Raw genomic sequence first — 7,755 nt, forward strand, 5'->3', positions numbered from 1 at the left:
GTTGTAAGCAATGAACCACAGTTTCGTAAATTCAGATGAAAAGCATTATTACTGAGTAACAAAACCTGACACACAGGAGTGGACTGGGCAAGATTTGACACCACTAGCCAGCATGGTGAAACACAGGGTGAACTTGTGTTAGCAGTGTGACATTACTTCAAAATGTTTTGGAATTATGTTTAGGATTTATGAAAGGAAAGCATTTCAACTTAAGAGATGAAGGGATGTTTGATGTCATTTATTTGTATGGAAATAATATAAGGTACGAATATAAGGTTCGAATCCCTGCGGCGGGGTGCGCTCCCGCTGCTCGGTCCCAGCGCCTGCCAACCTAGCAGTTCGAAAGCACCTCCGGGTGCAAGTAGATAAATAGGGACCGCTTACCAGCGGGAAGGTAAACGGCGTTTCCGTGTGCGGCTCTGGCTCGCCAGAGCAGCGATGTCACGCTGGCCACGTGACCCGGAAGTGTCTCCGGACAGCGCTGGCCCCTGGCCTCTTGAGTGAGATGGGCGCACCAACCCCAGAGTCTGTCAAGACTGGCCCGTACGGGCAGGGGTACCTTTACCTTTACCTTTAATATAAGGTACAGTGGTTGTGACCACTTGTACCCCCTACCCTTAATATTAGTTGGCACAGCTATCACTGAGTGAGTGGTGTTGTGTGTTTCTGTGCTAGGGATGAATGAATCTCAGTTTCTCATTTTTCCACTCTTACATTTAGTTCTTCACTTTTCCACATCAGTTTGTGAATATTTTTTAAGTCTTCACAAACATTCATTAGCATTTTTGTTTGAACTCTACAATGCTATGATTCTGTTCTATAATTCTATTACTATTTATTATTGATTAAATTTGTTAGTTGCCTTCTCTTGCCCAAGGAAACTCAAAGTTACTTACAGTATTGTCATTTTCATATGCATTTGTCTCATACACTCATTTCTACAAAGCAATTTCCCCTAATATCACAATTTTTGAATGCTATTTTCACTTACATGTGTATTTGATGCACACTTTAGCCTAGTACATGCATCTATGTATGCATTAAATGGCTGGAGAACTGCATTGCAAAATTCAAAGCAGTGCAATTTTTAAAGGATTACTGTGCTTCAGTTCCTTATATTGTTCCGGAAAGTATGAATTAGATGTGCTCCTTTAAATGCAAACTGAGTAGAATTTCTTCCCATCCCTACTCTTTGCACAGTGTCTGTTCTTTGCTGTATGCAAGCCCTCACTTCATTTACACAAACCACTCATCATAATGAAGAGCATTTTGTTCACAACTTATATAAAAATATTTAAGAAGAAGTGGAGGCTGCATTATCAAAATGATCCTTAAGGGATGGCAGTGTTTTCACTCTTACATTCTAAATTCCAGAGTGAGGGATATGTTGGTCTCCATCCACATGCAAAACACTTAACTCTCATTAGTATTAATTGGAGCTTCCAATGTTTGTGTCAGTAGAGATTTCTGTGAAAATATTATGGGATTGGATATTTACAGGTAGAATCAGAGCAAACATACCTGTCATTAGTAATCATCAATTGTAGTTCAAGTAGGAACACACTTTATGTCTTATGAATATCCATTTACTCTACCTTTCACAACCTACGCACTAGGAATGTTTCATGGTCTAATGTATGAAATTTCCATCTATATATTGTCAGTTAGCATCCTGCTAAACACTTTGTGCCAGCTGTCTCATGCTTACTAACATATTCATGGCAATCTAATATCCAAGCAAAATTTTACTTTGCAACATGTAATGGCAATTGCTCTCAACTGGGCAGAAAGATCGCAATGTTTTTCCCCCTTCACTGCTATCATTTTTTAAGTCATGGAGGCTTGAACTAAGCAGGGTTAAACATGTTTAGTGGTGCAGTCCTACAGTAAGTCCCCCTCTGTTTAATGGAATTTACTCCCTAGAAGTCTATGATTGCTGCATTAAGTCCCATTGGTTTCAGCAAAGCGTGTTCTCCTTCATGGAGAGCACGTGTTGCGGTGGGATCTGCTGAGCCACCCCTCTGTTACCAGGCAGGGTCTCTAAAGATGGCCTGGGGCAGTGATTGGTTCACTGGGTTGCTGGGGTAAAAGTTATGTTGCAATTTTTTTTTTGGGGGGGGGTAAAATGTTTAAATACTCTGCACGCAGCCTGGAGCTTTTTCTTTGCTGCGTGCAACGGATCACCTGGAGCACTTGGACCGTCTGGAGGACAGTGGAGCAATCTTCTCATTGTCTCATTGTCTGGTTACATTTCTTTATTCCCCCCTTCTCTTTAATCCTCTCTAGTCCCTTAATTAATTTAATTCCCCCCTTTTTTTTCCTGTTTGATTTCCCACCCCACCCCTTACCCTGCCCTTTGAGAAGATTCTCCCTGTACCTGTGAGCGCTGCCTGTGCATAATCCTCCTTTGCTTGCTTTTCCCAGTAGGGAGAGAGCCCCCATTAGGGGCTTTCTTTTGCAAAAAGGTTTTCCCCATTTTCGCCTGTTTAATTGTGGGGCTAGTCAGGGCTGTTCCCAGCTTGCCTGGAATCACTTTCATTTATAGTATCCCCATAGGTTGGCTTTATTTTGGGTGTGTGCAGTGCTGTTGGCCAAATTTTAATCTAGCCTTGGGCGGGAGCACCATTTTGAGTTCCTTTAATATTGCAATGAGACAATAAAAGGCAGAGAGCAGAAGCAGGGAGGCTTTCACAGCCTGCACATATCATTCAAGCCTAAGCCTGCTACAGTTAGCAGTACAGTAAATTGTTAAGTTTCTGTGACATGTGACTCATTCTCTCTATAAGAATGTATCTGTTTGTTTGCAGGCTCACTTGTTGCTAATGTATATCTTAGGCAGACAGAGTGGAGCCAGAGGCTCTCTGTGCCTCCAATGAGCACTCTTTGTATGCTCTTTAACTATGCTGATTCTGAACAAGTTTATTTTCTTCAAGTTTGTTTTTCCCTGATAGTGGCGACTGCCGTTTTAGAGACGAGCCATTGTGGCTTAGTGGCTAGAGTACAGGACTAGGACCTGGGAGACAGGGTTCATATCCCCCACTTAGCCATTGTTATAACAAAGCAAAACAAGCTGCTCCTTTTGGACTATTTTGTTGCTGGGTAGTTTGGCCCATTTGTGATATTGCTCCCAAAAAGAACTTTGGGTTTCTTGAGGAGGTGCTTCCCTCTAAAGGGCTAACAGGGGTACCTGGACAGGCAGTGGGCTGCCTCGAGTTTGTTATCTCATTGGAAACATTTATGTCTGGCCTAGCAGGTGATCCTAGGGCTTGGCCCGCTTGGCCCTAGAATTTGATGGACTCTGGCAGCGTTTCTGGTCTGAATAGTGTCCCCATGTGGTGCACAAAGCATTGGTTTCACCGGTTCCTCACATTGTTTAGGTTTTTCTTTTTGCAGACTATGACAGGGCCTTTGCAGATGCCTCCAGAGCTTGCCTCTCCTGCAGAGGATGACTTGCTGATGCCCCAGGTGCCTTCTTCCAGAAGGAAGCGTCTTCAGAGGCAGGGAAAAGCGGAGCAGGGATGATGCTTACACCTCCTTGCAGGTAAATCATCACTGGGCTCTGATGATGATTCAGACATCACCTTGGACCTCTCCAGGGGTCAGGGTGAGGTTTTTAGGGATCATCCTGGATAGCTCAGCTGGTCAGTGTATGGTGCCGGTAATGCCTAGGTTGCAGGATTGGTCCCTGTATGGGACAGCTGCATGCTCCCTCATCACTCTACCCGGACACAGGTCCAGCGCCGAGGGCCTTTCTGGTGGTTCCTTCACTGTGAGAAGCCAAGTTACAGGGAATCAGGTGGAGGGCCTTCTTGGAAGTGGCACCCGCCCTGTGGTACACCCTCCCACCAGATGTCTACTACCAGACTTTTAGAAGACATCTAAGGCAGCCCTGTTTAGGGAAGCTTTTAATGTTTGATGCATTACTGTATTTTAATATTTTGTTGGAAGCTGCCCAGAGTGGCTGGGGAAGCCCAGGGTACAAATAGATTATTATTATTATTATTATTATTATTATTATTATTATTATATTGTGGGAGAGTGGACTAGATGATCCTCGGAGTCCCTTCCAACCCCACTATTCCATAAGTGGTAATTCACTATGATGGGAATGTTAGATGCAGAGCTGCCATCACCCCCTCAGCTCGCTAGGATCACAGGGACGGGGACATGTGGACCACTTGTGCAGCTCCACATTTCAAATGGAAATTCCCTAAGCAATAGAACCTGAAGCTGGTATGCAGGAAGCTGGCCCGGTGGTAGCTTTGTTGGGACTTCTTTAGGGTTTCTGGCCAGTGTTGGCCCTGTAAATTTACACATCATGGCGACAACACAAGGCAGGGCATCTTGCCCAAGCGGGGGCTGGCAAGCAATAACTCAATACCTCTTGCCCATATTTCCGTAAAAATATCGCCCTTGAAAGTCTGGCTAAAAGGTTATCTAGATGGGTCAGTAGCTTTGTGCTTGTGGGAAGGGTTTTCCCAAGGTTTGGGATTCCTCTGGCTTTTCAGCCAGTGGCTCAGAATACAGCAACTCAAAAGCCAGTTAGAGAGCTACCTGTGGTAGCCAGAAAGAAGGTTAGGAAGCAGCTTGCATTGGGACGTATGGTGGGATCCCCTTGATTCTCCTTCTAGTCCCGATTTTCATTTATCCCCTTTGGGGATTGTCCCTAAGAAAGCCCCATATAATTCCATCTGATCCATATTTATCGCATCCCAAAGGCACCTCAGTGAATGATGCTATCCCTCCGGAATTGTTCCGTGAAATATGCATCTTTGGATCAGGCAGTTGAGCTTACCAGCAAATTGGAGGAGGTGCCTTGTTGGCATTATGCGATATTGAATCGGCTGTTAGGCTGCTGCCGGTTCACCCTCAAGATTTTAAGTAGTTAGGCTTTAATTGGATGGTCCTTATATTGATAAGGCGATGCCAGTGGGTTGCTCAATAGGCTGTGCAGCACTTGAGTCCTTTAGCGCCTTTCTGGATTGAACATTGCGAGTCAAGACTCGTTTAACTGGGGGTATCGTTATGTGGATTATTTTACTGGCTGGTTCATGTGACACCAGCCTCTGCTTAGCTTACTAGATGCCCCTTTATTCCCTGAGGAGCTGGGTGTTCTGTTGGCAGTGGAGGACAGTGGGTCCTACTGCCCCTTTTAACGTATTTGGGGGCTAGCTGGATACCGTTGCTCAAACATCTGCTTGCCTGTGGAAAAGCTGTTTGCCTTGAAGGATGTTATTCTTGTAATACTTCCTCTGAAGCAAGTGTTGCTTTGTCAGATCCTATCATTCCTAGGTCAGTTAAATTTTGCATGCAGGGTAGTTGCTCCAGGCTGCCCCTTCCATTCCTGCTTGGCCAGGTGGTCTCATGGCCCGGGGTTCCTTCATCATCATGTACAGCGGCCTTGAGCCTGGCAGGGCAAGGCAATCACATGTAACCTAACTTTTCTCGAGTTTTCCCCATTGTAGTGTCAGCGCACATCTGGACTGAGGAGTTTAGGGACCGTCGGGTCTGTCTTGGTCTGATAACCAGGCAGTGTGAGAGTCCTGGCAAAACAGTCCTCATGCTCTGGCAGAGTCTTCGCACTGCTTAAGGTTTAATATTGCGTTTCTGCTCGCTTTATTTCGGGATCATCTAATGTTTTTGCTGTTGCTCTATCCCGTTTTTTCAGTTGGAGAGCTTCAGATCCTGGGCTCTGGACACCCAGCTATAGCTGGATTTTTCTGGAGCTCCTGTGGCACTTGGCAACAATTAATAATTATGAGGAGTAGTAGCTTACGTTTCCCCATCTGCTTTCAGGTCTTATGAGAAGGCCTGGACTGATTTCTTAAAATTTAGCTGGCAGTCCTCGGCCATTCAGAGGAACCTGCCCCCATCCTCTGAGCAGGACCTGCAGTAATTGGCCCACCTGCTGCAGATCGGATGCAGTGATAAAACTATCAGAATTCAGTCCGCTGCAATGTCTGCTAGAGTAAAGCTTTAATTTTTCAGAGACCCTTCTAAAAGTGTGTCGTGCGCAGGGTCTCGGAAGGTTGGAATAGGCTCCAACCTTCACAGGACAGCAGGTAGGAAGCCGGTCAATCTTTGACCTATGTAGTATCCGCAACAAGTTAAGACTTGTCGGCTGGTTCAAGATCACGACGAGACTTATTTCAGTATTCCATTGTAATTTTGGTGTACTGAGGGTTGGGGAAATTGTGTTGGAGCCAGCACGGGGCTGAGAGTTTGGAGGCTTATTGCCTCAGGACTTTTCCTTATCTGCTTTGGAGCTTGTCATAAGTGTCTGGAGCTCTAAGTCAGACCTAGTGAGCAGGGTTGCCACCATCAGGCTTCTAGTCACAGGTGAGGTGGGCCCTTGCCCTGTTATTGGATACCGGAAATATTTGGCTTTTCGTTCCCCTGGGGGCTGGCTCGATCCTAGTGCACAGAAATGGGTTCCGGTTCGACAGGCATCTAATTGCTCACATCGTGCGCCAGTTATTGCAGCCTGTGGCTTGCCTACCGCTGAACACGCCTCATTCCTTCCAAATAGGTGCTGCTGCAAAGGCTGCGCACTGGGGCCTGTTAGTAGACAGGATTGTGAATACGGGTCATTGGAAGTCTGACGCTGACAAAGGTTATGTCAGGAAGCATCGCCAATGATGCCTGTGCTGATGCCTGTCTGTTATTCCTTTTTTCATAGGAGCAGCTGTGCGCATTTGGATTGTCGGCCACAGCATCATGCACTGAGCTGGCAAGCACCCTGACGAGTCTGGACTGGGGGCGCCATCTCGGCCTTCCTGCCCATGTTTCTAGCTCCAGTCTGCATCTGGATTGTGGGGCACAGCATCGTTTACTGGGCTGGCATCAGAGCTAGGCAGTCTGGAAGGGGACTGGGTCTTGGCCTCCGACAGCATGTGCAGGTGTTGTGGATGTCCAGGCGCAGAATGCAGTGGAGCGAATTCATTCCGCTAATTAAGCAGAGGGTGCTTTCGGATGCCCCCCCCCCATGACAATTGTGGTTCAGCTGGGGGAGAACGATGTGGCAACTTATGATTGCTTTACTTTGTGCACCACGATTCAGAGAGACTTGGGGGAATTGGTGACCTTAATACCCACAGTTAAAATATTTTGGTCACAATTGCTGCAAAGGCGCAATTGGCACGGCATTTCTCGACCTGAGGCTGCTGAAAGGGCCAGGAAGCACATTAATTCCGCAGTGTGTAAGAAGGTGGCGGATTTGGGTGGATTGGTTATTTCCCGCCCGGATATTACCTTCAGGGCTCTGGCCCTTTACTGCAATGATGGAGTACATCTCTCTGTACTGGGGAATGATGTTTGGTTGGATGCAGTAACTGCAAGGTTGAAGGTTGGGTTGGATTGTGAGTGGTTGGCGGTGAGCGTAAAGGGCTCAATTGGCGGTTAGGCATTGGTTATAAATTGGTGGAGGAGGGGTTAGGATAGGCTGGGCCTGCCCCTCCATGGTTGCTGCGGAAAGGGAATTCCGTTAAAGGAATCCTGGGGCTTGCCATCTTTTCGTCCAATCCCTGCAATGGGACTAGGGCCGACAAGCCTTTGGGGAGCAGGCGGATGAGAATTGAGGGTCTGTGACTCAGCTCCATTTCTCCCCAACTTGCTTTCCCCCGCACTGTCTTTCGGTGGTGCCCGGAAGTCAGTTCTGTCCCTAGGCGGGGGGACAGATAGTCTTAACCAATGCCTAAACAACCACTCACGGTTTTGTATTTATTTTTTAATTTTTTGCTTTCTCTTTTTTAAAAA

The 7,755-nt window shown here is 46.4% G+C and overlaps 1 long non-coding RNA gene across 1 annotated transcript; it reads left to right on the forward strand.

The window, feature by feature from the left end:
* The first annotated feature begins 2,119 nt into the window (after nt 1–2,119).
* On the forward strand, nt 2,120–7,509 carry LOC307214343. The gene is made up of 3 exons (XR_013837942.1): nt 2,120–2,239; nt 3,394–3,541; nt 5,451–7,509. It is a non-coding gene; the product is annotated as an uncharacterized lncRNA (long non-coding RNA).
* Nucleotides 7,510–7,755: the final 246 nt, after the last annotated feature.

This window comes from Podarcis cretensis (assembly GCF_951804945.1).
Source record: "Podarcis cretensis genome assembly, chromosome: 4".
Taxonomy (NCBI): domain Eukaryota; kingdom Metazoa; phylum Chordata; class Lepidosauria; order Squamata; family Lacertidae; genus Podarcis; species Podarcis cretensis.